Genomic DNA, 20,510 nt, shown 5'->3' with positions numbered 1-20,510 from the left:
AAAACGATAAAGCGTTTGTTGCTACTGTCTTTTATTTGCTCCTTTATTTATTTCCTGCTATCTCTCTCTCTCCACTTCTCCTTGTCCAAGGCCATAGCAGTATTTGGACATAAATTGGAATTCCTCTGTACAGGTCAGAAAATAAAAATGAAATCAAAAGTTTTAAAGGGATGAGAAAGGGGAAAATACAGAGATGGAAGGAGAAAACAAAAAATGTAAAAAAACAAGATTTGAGGTGCAAAAAATAAAAGGAGTAGAAAAACAGAATTTCAAATATTGAATTTTCTAAGTCCTTCTCTGGAGATGATCAACAATTCTACTCTGAAAAGATGTACTGCTAATAACAAGAGATGAAGCCAAGACTCATGAAATCAAGTGTAGGTTTAGTTTTGCGATACTTTTCTTGGGAGGAGGAACTATCTAATCGTGGGCGTGGCTCATTTGCATAAAACGGGTTTGGATTGAAATCAGTAAAACGTCGTTCGTTAACTTTATGCACATTTACATAGACATGAGTAGGATTAAGGAAAAGTCCAGCGAAGCCTTTCTGTCGTTAATATTTGGAAAAACATAAGCATTCCGTTCCATCTGCTACGTCTGTTTTGCAAAAAAGGTTGCACTCTTGGTTTGTACCCTACCTCACGATCGCCTTTGGTTTCCTAGCAGGTTAAGAGCGGCGGCAGATTGGCTATCTTTGCGCAGTGGCAGTATCGTAGCCTATGAAGTTTATCTGAGGCGTGATTATTGCTAGTTGAAAACTTTACCCAATACCCCGCCAAGATGATTGTTTATATGATCAGCTTGTGCAATTTTTGACGGTCTCTGGGTAGACCAGTTTTTCTTGTGTAATGTTAGAATATTTTTTCCGAGATGGCTAAAAATATACCAATTTCTTTTCAGATTTTGGAGATCTTGTGGTGCGTGATTGTGAAATAATGTTGGTGTAGTTTTGTATTCTCTGATCCGAGCCGTTTCTCTCGTCAGATGCGTCTAACAGTCAAAAGTTTTCCTTTTCGTGATCTGTTTCTCTTTTTGCGGTCAACTGCTGGTTTGCAAACAGTCACTATTTGAAAGTTGTGTCTAGAAGCAAAACGATAAAGCGTTTGTTGCTACTGTCTTTTATTTGCTCCTTTATTTATTTCCTGCTATCTCTCTCTCTCCACTTCTCCTTGTCCAAGGCCATAGCAGTATTTGGACATAAATTGGAATTCCTCTGTACAGGTCAGAAAATAAAAATGAAATCAAAAGTTTTAAAGGGATGAGACAGGGGAAAATACAGAGATGGAAGGAGAAAACAAAAAATGTAAAAAAACAAGATTTGAGGTGCACAAAATAAAAGGAGTAGAAAAACAGAATTTCAAATATTGAATTTTCTAAGTCTTCTTTGGAGATGATCAACAATTCTACTCTGAAAAGATGTACTGCTAATAACAAGAGATGAAGCCAAGACTCATGAAATCAAGAGTAGGTTTAGTTTTGTGATACTTTTCTTGGGAGGAGGAACTATCTAATCGTGGGCGTGGCTCATTTGCATAAAACGGGTTTGGATTGAAATCAGTAAAACGTCGTTCGTTAACTTTATGCACATTTACATAGACATGAGTAGGATTAAGGAAAAGTCCAGCGAAGCCTTTCTGTCGTTAATATTTGGAAAAACATAAGCATTCCGTTCCATCTGCTACGTCTGTTTTGCAAAAAAGGTTGCACTCTTGGTTTGTACCCTACCTCACGATCGCCTTTGGTTTCCTAGCAGGTTAAGAGCGGCGGCAGATTGGCTATCTTTGCGCAGTGGCAGTATCGTAGCCTATGAAGTTTATCTGAGGCGTGATTATTGCTAGTTGAAAACTTTACCCAATACCCCGCCAAGATGATTGTTTATATGATCAGCTTGTGCAATTTTTGACGGTTTCTGGGTAGACCAGTTTTTCTTGTGTAATATTAGAATATTTTTTCCGAGATGGCTAAAAATATGCCAATTTTTTTTCAGGTTTTGGAGATCTCGTGGTGCGTGACTGTGAAATAATGTTGGTGTAGTTTTGTATTCTCTGATCCGAGTCGTTTCTCTTGTCAGATGCGTCTGACAGTCAAAAGTTTTCTTTTTCGTGATCTGTTTCTCTTTTTGCGGTCAACTGCTGGTTTGGAAACAGTCACTATTTGAAAGTTGTGTCTAGAAGCAAAACGATAAAGCGTTTGTTGCTACTGTCTTTTATTTGCTCCTTTATTTATTTCCTGCTATCTCTCTCTCTCCACTTCTCCTTGTCCAAGGCCATAGCAGTATTTGGACATAAATTGGAATTCCTCTGTACAGGTCAGAAAATAAAAATGAAATCAAAAGTTTTAAAGGGATGAGACAGGGGAAAATACAGAGATGGAAGGAGAAAACAAAAAATGTAAAAAAACAAGATTTGAGGTGCACAAAATAAAAGGAGTAGAAAAACAGAATTTCAAATATTGAATTTTCTCAGTCCTTCTCTGGAGATGATCAACAATTCTACTCTGAAAAGATGTACTGCTAATAACAAGAGATGAAGCCAAGACTCATGAAATCAAGAGTAGGTTTAGTTTTGTGATACTTTTCTTGGGAGGAGGAACTATCTAATCGTGGGCGTGGCTCATTTGCATAAAACGGGTTTGGATTGAAATCAGTAAAACGTCGTTCGTTAACTTTATGCACATTTACATAGACATGAGTAGGATTAAGGAAAAGTCCAGCGAAGCCTTTCTGTCGTTAATATTTGGAAAAACATAAGCATTCCGTTCCATCTGCTACGTCTGTTTTGCAAAAAAGGTTGCACTCTTGGTTTGTACCCTACCTCACGATCGCCTTTGGTTTTCTAGCAGGTTAAGAGCGGCGGCAGATTGGCTATCTTTGCGCAGTGGCAGTATCGTAGTCTATGAAGTTTATCTGAGGAGTGATTATTGCTAGTTGAAAACTTTACCCAATACCCCGCCAAGATGATTGTTTATATGATCAGCTTGTGCAATTTTTGACGGTCTCTGGGTAGACCAGTTTTTCTTGTGTAATGTTAGAATATTTTTTCCGAGATGGCTAAAAATATACCAATTTCTTTTCAGATTTTGGAGATCTCGTGGTGCGTGATTGTGAAATAATGTTGGTGTAGTTTTGTATTCTCTGATCCGAGCCGTTTCTCTTGTCAGATGCGTCTAACAGTCAAAAGTTTTCCTTTTCGTGATCTGTTTCTCTTTTTGCGGTCAACTGCTGGTTTGCAAACAGTCACTATTTGGAAGTTGTGTCTAGAAGCAAAACGATAAAGCGTTTGTTGCTACTGTCTTTTATTTGCTCCTTTATTTATTTCCTGCTATCTCTCTCTCTCCACTTCTCCTTGTCCAAGGCCATAGCAGTATTTGGACATAAATTGGAATTCCTCTGTACAGGTCAGAAAATAAAAATGAAATCAAAAGTTTTAAAGGGATGAGACAGGGGAAAATACAGAGATGGAAGGAGAAAACAAAAAATGTAAAAAAACAAGATTTGAGGTGCAAAAAATAAAAGGAGTAGAAAAACAGAATTTCAAATATTGAATTTTCTAAGTCCTTCTTTGGAGATGATCAACAATTCTACTCTGAAAAGATGTACTGCTAATAACAAGAGATGAAGCCAAGACTCATGAAATCAAGAGTAGGTTTAGTTTTGCGATACTTTTCTTGGGAGGAGGAACTATCTAATCGTGGGCGTGGCTCATTTGCATAAAACGGGTTTGGATTGAAATCAGTAAAACGTCGTTCGTTAACTTTATGCACATTTACATAGACATGAGTAGGATTAAGGAAAAGTCCAGCGAAGCCTTTCTGTCGTTAATATTTGGAAAAACATAAGCATTCCGTTCCATCTGCTACGTCTGTTTTGCAAAAAAGGTTGCACTCTTGGTTTGTACCCTACCTCACGATCGCCTTTGGTTTTCTAGCAGGTTAAGAGCGGCGGCAGATTGGCTATCTTTGCGCAGTGGCAGTATCGTAGCCTATGAAGTTTATCTGAGGCGTGATTATTGCTAGTTGAAAACTTTACCCAATACCCCGCCAAGATGATTGTTTATATGATCAGCTTGTGCAATTTTTGACGGTCTCTGGGTAGACCAATTTTTCTTGTGTAATGTTAGAATATTTTTTCCGAGATGGCTAAAAATATACCAATTTCTTTTCAGATTTTGGAGATCTTGTGGTGCGTGATTGTGAAATAATGTTGGTGTAGTTTTGTATTCTCTGATCCGAGCCGTTTCTCTTGTCAGATGCGTCTAACAGTCAAAAGTTTTCCTTTTCGTGATCTGTTTCTCTTTTTGCGGTCAACTGCTGGTTTGCAAACAGTCACTATTTGAAAGTTGTGTCTAGAAGCAAAACGATAAAGCGTTTGTTGCTACTGTCTTTTATTTGCTCCTTTATTTATTTCCTGCTATCTCTCTCTCTCCACTTCTCCTTGTCCAAGGCCATAGCAGTATTTGGACATAAATTGGAATTCCTCTGTACAGGTCAGAAAATAAAAATGAAATCAAAAGTTTTAAAGGGATGAGACAGGGGAAAATACAGAGATGGAAGGAGAAAACAAAAAATGTAAAAAAACAAGATTTGAGGTGCAAAAAATAAAAGGAGTAGAAAAACAGAATTTCAAATATTGAATTTTCTAAGTCCTTCTTTGGAGATGATCAACAATTCTACTCTGAAAAGATGTACTGCTAATAACAAGAGATGAAGCCAAGACTCATGAAATCAAGAGTAGGTTTAGTTTTGCGATACTTTTCTTGGGAGGAGGAACTATCTAATCGTGGGCGTGGCTCATTTGCATAAAACGGGTTTGGATTGAAATCAGTAAAACGTCGTTCGTTAACTTTATGCACATTTACATAGACATGAGTAGGATTAAGGAAAAGTCCAGCGAAGCCTTTCTGTCGTTAATATTTGGAAAAACATAAGCATTCCGTTCCATCTGCTACGTCTGTTTTGCAAAAAAGGTTGCACTCTTGGTTTGTACCCTACCTCACGATCGCCTTTGGTTTCCTAGCAGGTTAAGAGCAGCGGCAGATTGGCCTATCTTTGCGCAGTGGCAGTATCGTAGCCTATGAAGTTTATCTGAGGCGTGATTATTGCTAGTTGAAAACTTTACCCAATACCCCGCCAAGATGATTGTTTATATGATCAGCTTGTGCAATTTTTGACGGTTTCTGGGTAGACCAGTTTTTCTTGTGTAATATTAGAATATTTTTTCCGAGATGGCTAAAAATATGCCAATTTCTTTTCAGGTTTTGGAGATCTCGTGGTGCGTGACTGTGAAATAATGTTGGTGTAGTTTTGTATTCTCTGATCCGAGTCGTTTCTCTTGTCAGATGCGTCTAACAGTCAAAAGTTTTCCTTTTTCGTGATCTGTTTCTCTTTTTGCGGTCAACTGCTGGTTTGCAAACAGTCACTATTTGAAAGTTGTGTCTAGAAGCAAAACGATAAAGCGTTTGTTGCTACTGTCTTTTATTTGCTCCTTTATTTATTTCCTGCTATCTCTCTCTCTCCACTTCTCCTTGTCCAAGGCCATAGCAGTATTTGGACATAAATTGGAATTTCTCTGTACAGGTCAGAAAATAAAAATGAAATCAAAAGTTTTAAAGGGATGAGACAGGGGAAAATACAGAGATGGAAGGAGAAAACAAAAAATGTAAAAAAACAAGATTTGAGGTGCACAAAATAAAAGGAGTAGAAAAACAGAATTTCAAATATTGAATTTTCTAAGTCTTCTTTGGAGATGATCAACAATTCTACTCTGAAAAGATGTACTGCTAATAACAAGAGATGAAGCCAAGACTCATGAAATCAAGTGTAGGTTTAGTTTTGCGATACTTTTCTTGGGAGGAGGAACTATCTAATCGTGGGCGTGGCTCATTTGCATAAAACGGGTTTGGATTGAAATCAGTAAAACGTCGTTCGTTAACTTTATGCACATTTACATAGACATGAGTAGGATTAAGGAAAAGTCCAGCGAAGCCTTTCTGTCGTTAATATTTGGAAAAACATAAGCATTCCGTTCCATCTGCTACGTCTGTTTTGCAAAAAAGGTTGCACTCTTGGTTTGTACCCTACCTCACGATCGCCTTTGGTTTCCTAGCAGGTTAAGAGCAGCGGCAGATTGGCTATCTTTGCGCAGTGGCAGTATCGTAGCCTATGAAGTTTATCTGAGGCGTGATTATTGCTAGTTGAAAACTTTACCCAATACCCCGCCAAGATGATTGTTTATATGATCAGCTTGTGCAATTTTTGACGGTCTCTGGGTAGACCAGTTTTTCTTGTGTAATGTTAGAATATTTTTTCCGAGATGGCTAAAAATATGCCAATTTCTTTTCAGATTTTGGAGATCTCGTGGTGCGTGATTGTGAAATAATGTTGGTGTAGTTTTGTATTCTCTGATCCGAGCCGTTTCTCTCGTCAGATGCGTCTAACAGTCAAAAGTTTTCCTTTTCGTGATCTGTTTCTCTTTTTGCGGTCAACTGCTGGTTTGCAAACAGTCACTATTTGAAAGTTGTGTCTAGAAGCAAAACGATAAAGCGTTTGTTGCTACTGTCTTTTATTTGCTCCTTTATTTATTTCCTGCTATCTCTCTCTCTCCACTTCTCCTTGTCCAAGGCCATAGCAGTATTTGGACATAAATTGGAATTCCTCTGTACAGGTCAGAAAATAAAAATGAAATCAAAAGTTTTAAAGGGATGAGACAGGGGAAAATACAGAGATGGAAGGAGAAAACAAAAAATGTAAAAAAACAAGATTTGAGGTGCACAAAATAAAAGGAGTAGAAAAACAGAATTTCAAATATTGAATTTTCTAAGTCCTTCTCTGGAGATGATCAACAATTCTACTCTGAAAAGATGTACTGCTAATAACAAGAGATGAAGCCAAGACTCATGAAATCAAGAGTAGGTTTAGTTTTGTGATACTTTTCTTGGGAGGAGGAACTATCTAATCGTGGGCGTGGCTCATTTGCATAAAACGGGTTTGGATTGAAATCAGTAAAACGTCGTTCGTTAACTTTATGCACATTTACATAGACATGAGTAGGATTAAGGAAAAGTCCAGCGAAGCCTTTCTGTCGTTAATATTTGGAAAAACATAAGCATTCCGTTCCATCTGCTACGTCTGTTTTGCAAAAAAGGTTGCACTCTTGGTTTGTACCCTACCTCACGATCGCCTTTGGTTTCCTAGCAGGTTAAGAGCGGCGGCAGATTGGCTATCTTTGCGCAGTGGCAGTATCGTAGCCTATGAAGTTTATCTGAGGCGTGATTATTGCTAGTTGAAAACTTTACCCAATACCCCGCCAAGATGATTGTTTATATGATCAGCTTGTGCAATTTTTGACGGTCTCTGGGTAGACCAGTTTTTCTTGTGTAATGTTAGAATATTTTTTCCGAGATGGCTAAAAATATACCAATTTCTTTTCAGGTTTTGGAGATCTCGTGGTGCGTGATTGTGAAATAATGTTGGTGTAGTTTTGTATTCTCTGATCCAAGCCGTTTCTCTTGTCAGATGCGTCTAACAGTAAAAAGTTTTCCTTTTCGTGATCTGTTTCTCTTTTTGCGGTGAACTGCTGGTTTGGAAACAGTCACTATTTGAAAGTTGTGCCTAGAAGCAAAACGATAAAGCGTTTGTTGCTACTGTCTTTTATTTGCTCCTTTATTTATTTCCTGCTATCTCTCTCTCTCCACTTCTCCTTGTCCAAGGCCATAGCAGTATTTGGACATAAATTGGAATTCCTCTGTACAGGTCAGAAAATAAAAATGAAATCAAAAGTTTTAAAGGGATGAGACAGGGGAAAATACAGAGATGGAAGGAGAAAACAAAAAATGTAAAAAAACAAGATTTGAGGTGCACAAAATAAAAGGAGTAGAAAAACAGAATTTCAAATATTGAATTTTCTAAGTCCTTCTCTGGAGATGATCAACAATTCTACTCTGAAAAGATGTACTGCTAATAACAAGAGATGAAGCCAAGACTCATGAAATCAAGAGTAGGTTTAGTTTTGCGATACTTTTCTTGGGAGGAGGAACTATCTAATCGTGGGCGTGGCTCATTTGCATAAAACGGGTTTGGATTGAAATCAGTAAAACGTTGTTCATTAACTTTATGCACATTTACATAGACATGAGTAGGATTAAGGAAAAGTCCAGCGAAGCCTTTCTGTCGTTAATATTTGGAAAAACATAAGCATTCCGTTCCATCTGCTACGTCTGTTTTGCAAAAAAGGTTGCACTCTTGGTTTGTACCCTACCTCACGATCGCCTTTGGTTTCCTAGCAGGTTAAGAGTGGCTGCAGATTGGTTACTTTTGCGCAGTGACAGTATTGTAGCCTATGAAGTTTGTCTGAGGCGTGATTATTGTTTATGTGGTATGGGATATTTTTATGGTTTTTTTTTTTGTTATGTGTAGGGAGTTCTTCACGGTCTTGGATCTAGATAAGGGTAGGTTGGCATTTCCACTATTTTGTTTTCTACTTCTCTTGGTGGTTTTTATTTTTTATAAAAATGGTCAATAACAAATGGTTTTTTCTGGTAGTTCTAGTGGAAGATTTGGTTTTGGGATTGATGATCAGATGGAGCCTGGAGGAGGAGGGAGACCAGCATCTCGGTTTCCAGTAAATGGGAGTGAAAGGAGTAATGCGTTTTTGTGCTTAAAGAAAATCAGATGGAGCACAGAGAATTTAGTAAGGGGGACCTTCAGAAGACTCTGAAATTTATTCCTAGTGAGATAGAATTTTTATTTGCCTTTTCAGGAAAATTTACTTTTGTAGTAGGATTTAAGAGTAGATTTCTGTACGATAAATGTCTGGGAATTGTAGAAAGAGACAAAGATGTGAATTTGGTTCTGGGCTACGTTTTGATCGTACCTTTGAGTGACAGACTTGATAAGAAAGTTAATGTTATTATGTACACGGAGAAGATAAAAATACAAGACATTTCCACATGGGTACTGCAGTACTGTGATGTAAAAAGTAGTATGCTGACGACAGATGAAGATGGTATTAGGAATGGGCTATTTATGTTTGATGTAAATTTGAAGGAGTGTGACATGGATCTGGTGATACACTTGTTCCCCGTAATACAAATAGGGGCAGTGAGAGGACATGTGTTTTATTCTTTCCAACCTCAAGTGTGTAGAAGGTGTGGTAAGGAGGGCCATAAGGTAATGGAATGTATAATAGTAAAATGTTGGAATTTCAAAGAGGAAGGACATAGCACCAGGGAGTGTATGAACAAATAATTTGTAATTTATGTGGACAGGAGGCACATGTCTTTAAGGACTGCCCTATCTCATATGCAAACATTGTTAAAGTGAATAGGATGGATGAAGTCATAGCACTGCTGGACGAGGAGTCAGAAGAGGAGATGGAAAGGGAAGAAAGGTAGAGAGAAGGAATACTAGGAGGTGAAAGGAGAACATATGGTGAAGAAGAGCCTGAATCAACAGATAGAAGGGGAGAGGAAGAAAAAGAAGAGATATAGAGTAGTGGACAGAATGAAATTTTGAAATTTATAGAAGAGAAGACAGTCAAAAACAAAGTTGAAAGTAGAATTGAACAGCATTCGCAGGATATTCTCTTCAATACGGAAGAAATAATGGAAATTTTGAGTGGCACTGCAATTGTGTGCCAATTCCCCGCCAAAGGCTATGGTAGAAAATACAGGGCAGGAGGAGATGAAAGAAAATATGGGGATAATGCAAATTAACCCCATGTTACAATGGAAATGGGGCCCTGACTTACTATCTCCAGGCAATTCTGGGAAGGCGGAGGAGGAGAAGTAATGTTTCAAGAATGGGGGACAACACCCTCCTTTTTGGAAACTAAAGACATGGAAGGGTTCCTGTCCACAACAGGAATGAAGGGGATAGATGAGTGGAAAATATAGAGGAAAGGTGTAAGAAAAGCCAAGAAAAATGCAGTTGGAGTAAATAGGGAGAAAATGGAAGGTGGGGTAGAACAAAATACCAGGAAGAAAAAATTTAATTAAAAATAGTAACAATTAATGTCAGGGGTATCCAGAGAAAGGAGAGGAGAAGAATTGTTTTTTTTTTCCTGAAAGATACTTCGGCAGATGTTTTTTGTTTACAAGAATATAGTTCACTGTGCAAAAAATCATATGAAAAATATGTGGAGGATTGGAAAGAAGGTAACGCAGTATTTTCAGGAACAAATGAAAATAAAAACGCAGGTATAGGGGTATTACAGTTTTTCTGAATAGCTAAAACACATTTCCTAAAATTTCATCTCTTTGTCTCAAAACACTAAACACAAACTCTAAAATTCAAGCTACACTCACAAAACCTTCGACTTGTCTTGCAAAACCAAACATTTGACCCAAAACTATTTTAACTTTACTCAAAATCAAGCACTACTGTCAAAAACCACACAAAACCAACCAATGTGCAAACACAACTTAGCAATGATTACACACTACATAAATAAATACAAAACACTGTGGGATAGCGGGAAAATAATCTTTATTCATTCATTCATTTATTCTTGTACTCACATTTTAACAAAAAAAGAACTGCAGCAAAAAAGTTATATATATATTAAAAAAATATATATTTTTTTACAGCATATTCAGATAATTTATTCTACCTCAGCATCACGCCTCTGTGCTGGGTCAGGCCACAGGACTTCATCCACATCCCATGCTATGGTCTCCCTTGCAAGGCAACGAGGAAAGAATCCTTTAGCATGCCGAATCCAGCCCTGGCAAGATTCCACTCCTATCTCACCACATGCTCCATTCATTGCTTGAAGTAGATTTTCCTGTGTGTAAGGGTTCGGCGTATACTTTCCATCTCCATGCCGAGAAAAACTCCTCAATAGGGTTCAAAAAGGGAGAGTATGGTGGAAGAAACACATTCATAAAATGCTGCTCATTGTGAAACCAATCTCGTATTCTTGGACCACGGTGAAAGCTCACATTGTCCCAAATGATAACATACATGGGATGCTCTGCCTGCTCGCGATCTCTCTGCTCAAGCAAAGCATCCCGTAGACCACCCAGGAATGTTACTAGAAGTTCGATGTTGTATGGCCCAACTGTAACATGACTGTGGAGAACCCCATAGCTGCTGATGGCAGCACATATAGTTACATTTCCACCACACTGGCCAGGCAGTTCAATAATGGCACATTGACCTATGACGTTGCAACCTCTTCTTCTCCTTTTTGCTAAATTGAATCCAGCTTCATCCACGAAGATGTATTCATGAGGCCTAACCATTGAGTCAAGCTCAAAGATTCTCTGTACACAGTGACAACAAACTACATTTAGTTCTGTAAATGACACAGTATGATGTATACATGTGCTGCATCCCAGACAATACAGTATACATTCTAGTACTGAGTTTACTGTAAAAGTTTACTTACTTGCACATATTGACATCGTTGCTCTTTCACAGTTTCGCTCAAATGGTACCCGATAAACTTGTTTCATCCTTATCTTGTTGTGTTGCAGGACATGGTCAATTGTTGACAGACTCACACTATTTATTCCCTCAAAATGTATGTTGTCTTCTATAATCCGCTGCTGTATTTCACGCAGTCGAACTGCATTATTTTGATGGACCATATCCACAATAAGTGTCTCCTGGTGTTGTGAGCACATGCGTGTTCTTTCACACTCATGTGGTCGTCTTTCAATTCTAAAAAAAATACCATTTACAGTTTTTTACAATTGCTAAAGCACAATTTTGACAACAAGGCTCATTGTTGTAAATCATTTAGCACAATTCACAAAACAGTTAATATCACCAGATTTTTGTCTAACCAACTACACGCTATTGGGCAAAATGAAAAGCACTCTCGTCTTTAGTATGCTCTGCCACAATACTAAAATAGTCCAAATTGTAGAAAATTACAGTGTTCACATGCACAGAAATATTTGCAGATACACACACATGCATTTATTTTTTTATTTTTCACCAAACAAGTCAGTGCAACATATGCACAGCAGATATATTTACATTGGAGTGAACAAAAATATGCTCAGAAAAAACAGAAAACTGAAAAAGAAAATGTGCAGAAGAAATATATAGAAAAAAAAGAGGCAAGAAAAGTAATTAGGCAGCATCTTGCCTCTCAGCTGGGTCTGGCCACAATACCTCGTCCACATCACAGGCAATATCTTCCCTTGCCAGACATCGAGGGAAGAAGCACCTTGAGTGCCTTATCCATCCCTGAATTGCACCCACATCAATTTCATCACATGCCTCTTCCATAGCCTGCACAAGAGGCATGCGCACATAGGGCTGCCGGTCGTATACCTTCCACCGCCGTGCCGAAAAGAACTCTTCTATGGGGTTCAGAAATGGTGAGAATGGTGGGAGGTATTGCACGAGAAACAGTGGGTGGTCAGCAAACCAATTTTGGACTGGGGCTGCATGATGAAAGCTCACGTTGTCCCATACTATAACATACCAGGTTCTTGCATGGTCTGCATCATTCATACGCTCTGGTGGAATGAGAATGTTATGGAGTCTGTCCAGAAATGTTAGAATATGGCCTGTGTTGTATGGTCCAAGGTTGGCATGACGGTGGAGGACACCATGCATATTGGAGATGGCAGCGCACATTGTGATGTTCCCACCACGTTGGCCAGGAACATCTATAATGGCTCTGTGGCCAATGACGTTTCTTCCCCTTCTTCTGGTCTTTGCTAGGTTGAAACCAGCCTCATCTATGAAGATGAACTCATGTGGGATTGCATGAGCATCCATTTCCAGTACTCACTGAAAACAATGAACTAAAATCAGTCAATATGGTGTTATCCAGTACACTGGGAAACAAGGTTGCGTGTAATGTGCTGCAGTCAATATTGAACTTACATCGACATATACTCGTCTGAGCTCTTTGTTTCTTTGAGAGTTTCTCTCAAAATGCACCTTATACAATTGTTTCAGGCTGATTTGGTTTCGCTTGAGAATGCGAGCCAATGTGGACAGACTGACTCGTTGAATGTTGGTGAATATGGTGTTGTCTTGGATGATGTTGCTTTGAATTTCTCTTAATCTGATTTCATTATTCTCCAAGACCAAGTTTACAATGGCAGCTTCCTGTACCCCTGTGAACATTTCGCCCCTTCCTCCACCATGGTTGCGTCTCTCAGTCCTTTACAAAAACAAAAATATAGGGCTTGGACAATGCAGCCTAAAGATTCCCCCACAGTAGAGTAAATTGGACAGGAAACTTGTACAGTTAGTGTATGACATTAGCCATTCATGAAGTACACAGGTGTCACCCAACTGATACACTATGACATGGGGTGTACTACACAGTGTGAAAGACATTTTGGTTGCATACCTGTGCTCCAGTCTAAATGTCCGGATGACAGAGGCGACAGTAAAACGGCTCAAGTTGGGCTGCACTCTACGTCCAGCCTCTTGCATTGTCAGCCCATGGTTGATGACATGATCAACTAAGGTTGCTCTGATTTCATTTGACAGTTGCTGTCTTCTTCGCCCATGACCTCCTATACCAGCTCTACCCCTACCTCTCACTCTTCCTCCCCCTCTCATCCTCACCCTCCCTCTTCCTCTTCCTCTCTCTGCAATGTCTTCCATTGTTCTTGAAAAAAAGGTGCTCACCTGTGGTCTTTTTATAGTACTTACTTCCTGATTGAAGTGGTAACAATTAACCATTGAGGTGTTTGGCCAGGTGGCACATATATTGGCCAATTAGCTCATGTTCTGTCCTTTTGAATGGCAGTGTGTTGTAATGGCAAACATGTGACTTTATGTCAGATTGTTGTGTCTTATGCAGAGAACCGTATTCAGTGCATTTAGAAAGTGCCATTTTGAATTGCAAAATGTGTGTAAAGCAGGAAATGTGTTTAGAGTTTTAGAGACTTGAGAAGAGGTTTTGCTCTCTGTGTGTCAGTTTGAATAATTGTGCTATGCATGTCATTTTTGTGTGTTAGCAATTGTGAAAAACTGTAATTATAAGTATACTTTATAAATATATATATACAAATCTATGTTTTCAGTAAATGTTTTCAAACACAGTACCATGGAGAAATTATTTTTCATTGTCCCCTTACTGAGACAAGTATACTTTTTATCTGTTTTCTTCTCTGAAGGTCCGGATTACAGTAGCCACTGAGAACCTGCTTAGGTTTGGTTGCACACATTGCCCTGCCTCCCTCATAGTCATGCCATGCACCAGAACATGATCTATGACAGTTGCTTGAATGTCATTTGAAATTACAGATCTTCTTCTTGGTCTTAGTCCTTGCCCACCACCTCTGACATGGACTCCTCTTCCTCTTCCTCTTCTATTGTATTGCTCCATTGTTGGATCCACTCGTGCCATTTCCATTTCACTAGGCTTATATACTGTTTACTAATTGGGTTCACTGATTGGACACGTGTTTTCAATTTTGAGTGGTAGTGTGTAAATGATGAAAACAGTGTGTTAGTTGTGTTTAACTTCTGTAGCCTGTGTGCACCATTTTGGGTACAAGTGAACCACACTGCTAAATGTGTTTTGTGTTTGAGAATGTGTTTAGAGTTTTGGTAAATGGGAGATTCAGATTTGCAAATTGTGTCCTAACCAGATGAATAGTGTTTAAGATTTTGAGAACTGTGGGATTGATTTGATGAAAGAGTTTTGGTAGTTGACAGTTTAGTTTTTACAATGGGATTTAGTGTTTAAGCAATTCAGAAAAACTGTAATAAAGAATTAGGATATAGAAATAAAAGGATCTGAAGAAATTATAAAAGGGAGATTAATGAAAGTATTGGCTCCAGCAGACCCCCGTGACCCTGTGTTCGGATTCAGCGGGTTGGAAAATGGATGGATGGATGAATTAATGAAAGTAAAACTGGTAAAAGGAAATAATACTGTGAATATGATAAATGTATACGCACCAACAATGCCAGTCCAGAGAATGGAAATATTAAGATGTTTAGAAATCACAATGGCAAATGAAAAAAAATCTAATTGTGGTTGGTGATTGTAATTGTTCAACCGAACCAAAAAATAAAGAACAACAAATGGACAGAACATCAAAAAAACTAGGAGAAATCGTCAAAGATTTCCAAATGACAGACGTATTTAGAAAATTGAAAGGAAAGGAAAAAGGGGTTACTTGGAGAGGGGCAAGGAGAAAATCCTCCCAAATAGATTATATTTTTATGGACAAGGTTTATGAACCAAAGCATTGTATATTGCGGCCAGTGTTTTTTTTCTGATCACAGTATGTTGGAGGTGGAAGTAAAAAAAGGGAGTGATTACGTGGTCTCGTCTCGTGGTCTAAGACTTCAAATGGAAGTTAAATATAAACATGTTAGAGGACAAGAAAATAAGAGAGGAGTATAAGCAATATTATAATGAATGGCCAACTTTAAATGAATGGTGTGGGACACAAAGAGAGTGGTGGGAGCTAATGAAGAGAAATACAAAAGAGTTTTTCCAAAAAAAGGGCAGAGAAAGGAGCAGAAAAGAGAAGGAAGAAACCAAAAGATTGCAGGAAAACCTTGAACGCGAGTAGAGAGAATTATAATGAAACAAAGATAAGGACAATAAAAGAAGAACTAGAACAATTATTCAAGAAAAAAGAAGAAAAAAAATTTCAAAGTAGAGTTAGAGAACAAGAAGAAGGAGAAAAGTGCTCCAGATATTGTTTTTAAAAAATAAAATAGAGGAGGAAAAAATCAAGAATGGAAGAAATGATGGATAAAAATGGAGACATCAAAAAAGGAAATAATGGAAATAGTTTTAACTCATTATAGAGAAGTGTATGGAAAAAAAGAGATCGATAATGAGTATATCGACAAAATAGAAAAGACAATAGATTGATTTTATACAGAAGAACAAGGAAAAATGTGTCAGGAAATTGAAATGGAAGAAGTTGAAGCAGTGGTTAAAATGTGCAGCAGAGGGAAAACACCAGGGATAGACTGATCACCGATTGAATTTTATTTGACCTTTTGGGAAATTTTAAAATATGGAGAAATGACAAAGCACAATGAAAAGTGGAGTAATAACGCTTATTCCCAAGCAGAATGACAAGAATGATGTAAAAAAACTAGAGGCCAAATGCATTGCTTTGCCAGGATTATAAAATATTGACAAGAGTCTTGGCAAACCGATTAAAGGAACATATTGGTGACATAATAAAAGAAGAGCAGGCATGTGTGGTCCAGGAGAGAAGAGCCGCAGAAAATTGTGTGTGATAAGAGATTGTATTAACGTAATGGAAAAAAATTTGGATGTGGGGCTAATCAACTTAAATCTGGAAAAAGCCTTTGATAAGGTTGCACATATATGTGGAGGGTAATACAAAAAATGAGTTCCAGAAGAATTTGTGGGACATCTAAAGGTGGTATATAATGGAATAGGAAGTAAAATAAAAGTAAACAATATGTTGACAGAGGAAATAAAAGTAGAATGTGGAGTATGGCAAGGGTGTCTGTTGTCAGCAGTGCTGTTCGTGTTGAGCATTGAGCCATTGCTGTGTATGATCAGAAACGACAACAACATAAGAGGAATTGAAGTTCCAGGAAGTAGAGGGCAGCAGATTAAAGTGTTTGCCTATATGGGTGATGTCACAGTGATAATAAGGGATTCATGGAGCGTAAAACAAGTAATTGAGCACACTGAAAGTTTTTGTAGGGCCTCAGGGTCAAATTTAAACTTAAAAATATGTGAATGTAGGCTATGGGGAAAATGGAAAGAAAAACCGAAAGAAAAGATAAGACTTGCGGATAAAGTAAAAATACTCAGAATTACCTTTGGAGACATCAATACAGAAAAGAAGGAATGGAAAGGAATGCTAAAACATCAATAAAAAAACAGGGTTCTGGAGCTTGAGAAAGCTGACAATGGAAGGGAAAATATTTCTTGTTAAGGCAATTGTCCTGCCAAAATTGTTATATTTAGCAACTGTTTTTTACTCTCCAAAGAAAATACTAAAAAGATTATAAGAACTTGTTTTGTATTTCTACGGGGTTCAAAGTGTGAAAAACTGGCTAGAAAAAAGGTAATGAAGAGCAAAGAAAATGGAGGCAAACGCTTTCCAAATATTGAAAAGAAGCTGGAACTAAAATATACAGCAACAGTTGTGAATATGGCAATAAATAAAAGAGGAAAACTAGCAGATATGATATCTACTAGGGACGGAACTAAGGAAAGCGAAACTAATAACAGACCTATCATATTCAACACGCCAAAACACTAGATAGATAGATAGATAGATAGATAGATAGATAGATAGATAGATAGATAGATAGATAGATAGATAGATAGATAGATAGATAGATAGATAGATAGATAAGATAATAATAAAATGTTTACCAAGGTATGCATGGGAGGGAGGAGATCCTAAAATGTGGGGGAAAAAAAAGATTTCAAGAAATACATAGGAAAGGAGGAAACAATGAGGAAAATTCAAGCGCTCACGGAAGAGCAAGTAAGAAAAGTGTGGCAACAAACATCAAACAAAAAATTAACAAATAGACAAAAAGATTTGGGGTGGATGGCAGTAAATGCAATTTTACCAACAAACACAATTATGTATAAAAGGACAGTGGTTAAAAGTAAGATGTGTTCATGAGACAATTGTTTAGAAGTAGAGACAGCAGAGCATGTATTCTGGAACTGTAGATATGCACAAGATGTGTGGAGATATGTGAGAAGAAAATGGAAAGGGAACTTAGGTATTGAACAAATTACAAAAGAAGGTGTATTATATGGTTTGGTGGGAAAGGAGCTAAATGAAGAAATGACAATAAGGCAATGGAAAATGATTAGCATCATAAAAGAAAATATGTGGTGGTGGTGGAGGAATGAATTGGTGATACATAATAAGGAAATAACGATACAAAGACTGTTACAGAGATGTGAAAAAGAAGTGCTGGAGGAATGGAAGATAAAAGGAGAAGAAGAAAGGAACAAATGTACATAGGAAAAAGGTAAAGACCCTTAATAAAAAGTTTAAATGGAAACAAAAATGTGGCATGGTGGTGAAATTGTGATGGGTGACAGTGAATTAGCAAATGGGCCAGACTTTGTGTGTGTGCCTAAAGCTAAAACACTGAAAAGAAACAGTAAATGTAAGTGAAAGGGGACAAGCAAAATAAAAAAAAAAGATTATTGCTAGTTGAGAACGTTACCCAATATCCCGCCAAGGTGATTATTTCTATAGTCAGCTTGTGCGATTTTTGACGTTCTCTGGATAGATCAGTTTTTCTTGTTGTAATGTTAGAATGTTTTTTGGGGAGAGCTGACAATGTACCAGTTTGTTTTCAGATTTTGAAGGCACCAGTGTGTGTGTGTCTGTGAAATAATGTTGGTGCAGTTTTGTACTTTCTGCGCCAAGCCGTTCTTCTCATCAGATGTGTCTGACAATCAAAAGTTTTCCTTTTTTGTGATCTGCTTTTGATCACTAGGTATTTTTCCTTCGGTGCATATGGTTAAAAAGATGTCTTTTCTGTCAAATGTATACTTCTGCCTTTAACCCATGATGACTTGTCCTTGCAAATTAGATACATTTAAAATACAGTAAGCATGCTGTACAACTAATATATCTTTTAATCACATTTCAGACACATTTGGAAAGTTGTTTAGTCTGCTTTGTAAAATGAAGAGAAAAGCTGACATTACAGTTTTGTGTTTTTAATCCAAAAAAGAGAGCAGTGGATGAGGAAAGAGAGCAAGGAGCAGAGATAAAGAGTAGAATGACAGAGAGTATGAAAAAGATGAACAACAGGAAGACAGATAGTTTAGAGAGAAAGAGAGTGTTCAAAATACATAAGGGTCAGACAGAAAATGAATGGAGTATCATAGTTTTTCTGCAGTTTAAATGGTCCCTATGGTATGCTGCTTGTTACTGTTTTTTTACAGACTTGTAAACCTAAATAAAGACTCATAAATTAATACAAACAATTGGGTCCTACAGTTGAAAAACCATATACATTTGTATTTACCATTGTAAATAACATGAAACATAGTTATGAAAATGGACATCAAATGAGCACATAAGTTATTTCTTCTTTTTTTGCAAAAAAAAGAAATAAGAGTAGTGAGGTAATTGTAGTGAAAATGGTCATTTCTATCATAATTTCATTACTATGGAGGTAATAGGCAGCATGGTGGCACAGTGGTAGCACTGCTGCCTCGCAGTAAGGAGACCTGGGTTCGCTTCCCGGGTCCTACCTGCATGGAGTTTGCATGTTCTCTCTGTGTCTGTGTGAGTTTCCTCCCACAGTCCAAAGACATCCAAGTTAGGTGCATTGGTGATCCCTAGTGTGTGTGTGTGTGTGTGCCCTGCAGAGGGCTAGCACCCTGCCTGGGGTTTGTTTCCTGCCTTATGCCCTGTGTTGGCTGGGATTGCCTCCATCAGACCCCCGTGACCCTGTGTTAGGATATAGCGGGTTGGATAATGGATGGATGGAGGTAATATGTTGTTGTTAGTTTAAACGTGTTTTTCATTGTTCTATTATAGACATACCTACTGTAGATTTAGGATGATGGCCGGACATAGCCAAAAGTGCAAAGTTTTTCTAAAACCTTTCAAGGAAGAGTTAGGAGGTTTCTTTTGTGCTGACTGCATGGCACAGATCTAATCTATGGCTTGAATATTCACAGTCCAGAGACTCTTGGTACTGTTTTGCCTGTTTGCGTTTCTTATTACCTAATGCTCCTAAAAGTGTCTTTACTTCCTTTTAAGGATTCCATAACTGGAAAAAGGCAACATTTAAAGATAGAATGGTTTGGATTATAAACAAAACCTTGTAGGTCAAGGATACGATGGAGCAGCTGTTATAAGTGCGGAGCATTCAGGTGTCAAAGCTAGGATAAAAGATGTTGCCAAGTTTGCATTTTATGTCCATTGCAGTGCACAGTGCTTAAACTTGGTGATAGCTGACACAGTCAGAAATGTACCTGATGCTGGAATTTTTTTTGCTTTGTTTGAAAAATTGTACACATTCTTGTCTGGACCCTATTTCTTTCAGAAATGGTTGGATGTGCAGTGTGAGATGTTTACAGGGGCACCAAAAGAGCTTCAGCACCTTAGTAATACACCATGGGCCTTCAGACATGTAGCATTCCGCGATTTAATGGACAGACTTGCTGCTCTTCTTGAAGTGCTTGAGGAAATTCAATGTGACAACAATCCATGGAGAGCTATTGTAGCGCGAGGAATACTGGGTTAAATTGATCTGAATTTTGTAGGATGTCTTACAGTTTTCAGAAAGGTGATTCTCAATTTTTGTCAGACATGCTGCAGTTAAAAACTATTGATCTTTCTAAGGCTATTGATTTAATTCAATCACTGAAAGACATAATGACACGTTATAGTAGCAATGCCTACTTTGATGAGATGTGAGAGGATATACTTGACACATGTGAAAGAAGTGGTACTTCTCAAAGCAGTCAGTGAAGGTAACAGGAAAACTCAAAGATTGTGTTGTCACCACTAGTCTTGGACAGCATGTAGAACCATACAGCAAATATGCTTTTCAAGTACAATACAATACAATACAGTTTATTT

The 20,510-nt window shown here is 37.8% G+C and overlaps 7 non-coding genes across 7 annotated transcripts; all 7 read left to right on the top strand.

Annotated features, from left to right (window-relative positions):
• Positions 1-690: 690 nt before the first annotated feature.
• LOC114658291 (U4 spliceosomal RNA) lies at positions 691-831 on the top strand. The gene has a single exon (XR_003717341.1). It is a non-coding gene; the product is annotated as a U4 spliceosomal RNA (small nuclear RNA).
• Positions 832-1,777: 946 nt separating this feature from the next.
• LOC127529269 (U4 spliceosomal RNA) lies at positions 1,778-1,918 on the top strand. Its single transcript, XR_007935943.1, has one exon. It is a non-coding gene; the product is annotated as a U4 spliceosomal RNA (small nuclear RNA).
• A 947-nt stretch (positions 1,919-2,865) lies between these two features.
• Positions 2,866-3,006, top strand: LOC114658294 (U4 spliceosomal RNA). Its single transcript, XR_003717344.2, has one exon. It is a non-coding gene; the product is annotated as a U4 spliceosomal RNA (small nuclear RNA).
• A 947-nt stretch (positions 3,007-3,953) lies between these two features.
• LOC127529263 (U4 spliceosomal RNA) lies at positions 3,954-4,094 on the top strand. Its single transcript, XR_007935937.1, has one exon. It is a non-coding gene; the product is annotated as a U4 spliceosomal RNA (small nuclear RNA).
• A 948-nt stretch (positions 4,095-5,042) lies between these two features.
• Positions 5,043-5,183, top strand: LOC114658295 (U4 spliceosomal RNA). The gene has a single exon (XR_003717345.1). It is a non-coding gene; the product is annotated as a U4 spliceosomal RNA (small nuclear RNA).
• A 947-nt stretch (positions 5,184-6,130) lies between these two features.
• LOC127529265 (U4 spliceosomal RNA) lies at positions 6,131-6,271 on the top strand. The gene has a single exon (XR_007935939.1). It is a non-coding gene; the product is annotated as a U4 spliceosomal RNA (small nuclear RNA).
• A 947-nt stretch (positions 6,272-7,218) lies between these two features.
• On the top strand, positions 7,219-7,359 carry LOC127529264 (U4 spliceosomal RNA). Its single transcript, XR_007935938.1, has one exon. It is a non-coding gene; the product is annotated as a U4 spliceosomal RNA (small nuclear RNA).
• Positions 7,360-20,510: the final 13,151 nt, after the last annotated feature.

This window comes from Erpetoichthys calabaricus, chromosome 9 (assembly GCF_900747795.2).
Source record: "Erpetoichthys calabaricus chromosome 9, fErpCal1.3, whole genome shotgun sequence".
Lineage (NCBI taxonomy): Eukaryota > Metazoa > Chordata > Cladistia > Polypteriformes > Polypteridae > Erpetoichthys > Erpetoichthys calabaricus.
The sequence above is the reverse complement of the archived record's forward strand: the minus strand, read 5'-3'. Positions and strand labels throughout refer to the sequence as shown.